Source organism: Tupaia chinensis, unplaced genomic scaffold (assembly GCF_000334495.1).
Source record: "Tupaia chinensis unplaced genomic scaffold, TupChi_1.0 Scaffold000098_2, whole genome shotgun sequence".
NCBI lineage: Eukaryota > Metazoa > Chordata > Mammalia > Scandentia > Tupaiidae > Tupaia > Tupaia belangeri.
The window spans coordinates 1,523,863-1,524,940 of NW_006159561.1; the positions used below are offsets into that span (position 1 = coordinate 1,523,863).

General features: G+C 36.3%; 1 non-coding gene across 1 annotated transcript; it reads left to right on the plus strand.

Annotated features, from left to right (window-relative positions):
- The first annotated feature begins 425 nt into the window (after positions 1–425).
- On the plus strand, positions 426–532 carry LOC114006901 (U6 spliceosomal RNA). The gene has a single exon (XR_003548560.1). It is a non-coding gene; the product is annotated as a U6 spliceosomal RNA (small nuclear RNA).
- Positions 533–1,078: the final 546 nt, after the last annotated feature.

The window sequence follows — 1,078 nt, forward strand, 5'->3', positions numbered from 1 at the left end:
ATTACACAATACAAGGAAATCTTTGGAAGTTCTATCAGTACCATCTTTAGAGAGATGAGAAGATATTGTATCTAAGAAACAATGAACAAAAACAGGACTCTATAAAAAGGAACATTTAAAAAATAAGAAAGAACTTTTTAAAAATAAAAGTAGCAGAAATGAAAAGTGAGCAAATGTGAACCCTCCAACTGCCTTAGCTTACTGCCTGAAGAGAATTTCCAGAGTACAACACTGGAAGAGGAAACCAGAGACTGCAAAGCAGTCTTTGTGAATTGAGGAGACAGAGCTGGGAATCTGGAGGCCCCAAGATGGCTGGAGTCCACCAGGCAGGGCAGGGAGAGGAAGAGAGCTGCAAAGACAGTTACAGAATCTGCAAACAGCACCACTTGAGTCTTCTGCTTAGTGTTAATTAATATGCACATACAGTGCTCACTTTGGCAGCACATATGCAAAAATTGGAACGATACAGAGAAGATTAGCATGGCCCCTGCGCAAGGATGACACGCAAATTCGTGAAGCGTTCCATATTTTTTTAAGTAACATACCAGCAGCCTTATTGGCAGCAAGTTTTTATTAATCAGAATAGCACTTGGTTATTATGAAAGTGACTGATGTTGAATAAATTTTTATTATTTTTACTAGGTAATTTCTCACCTATACACGTAAACTGTCAACTTGCTTGGTATCTATTAGATAAACTTTGTAAATATATATATATATTCTTGTTTTCCATTGTATGCAAATCGAAAGAAAAAGACGTACCATTTCTGTTGTTTGTGGGATTATGTAGGAAATGTTTGTACAGATCAAAAAGGATGAAAAGTTCCTGTGGATGTTTTGTGTAGTATCTTGGCATTTGTATTGGTACTTAAAAATTCACTTCCAAATAAATAAAACTCCCAAAAAAAAAAAAAATGCACGTACAAAGAATTGCCCAATTCTGGGTGAGGAACCTCCTGAAATAAGCAGGATTAACCTCCTGGTCCTACACAGGATCAGAGATATTTCATGTTACAGAAGTTCTATTTGTAGGTTTTTAAAGAAATCTCCATGTTGTTTTCCAGAGAGACTGGACTAA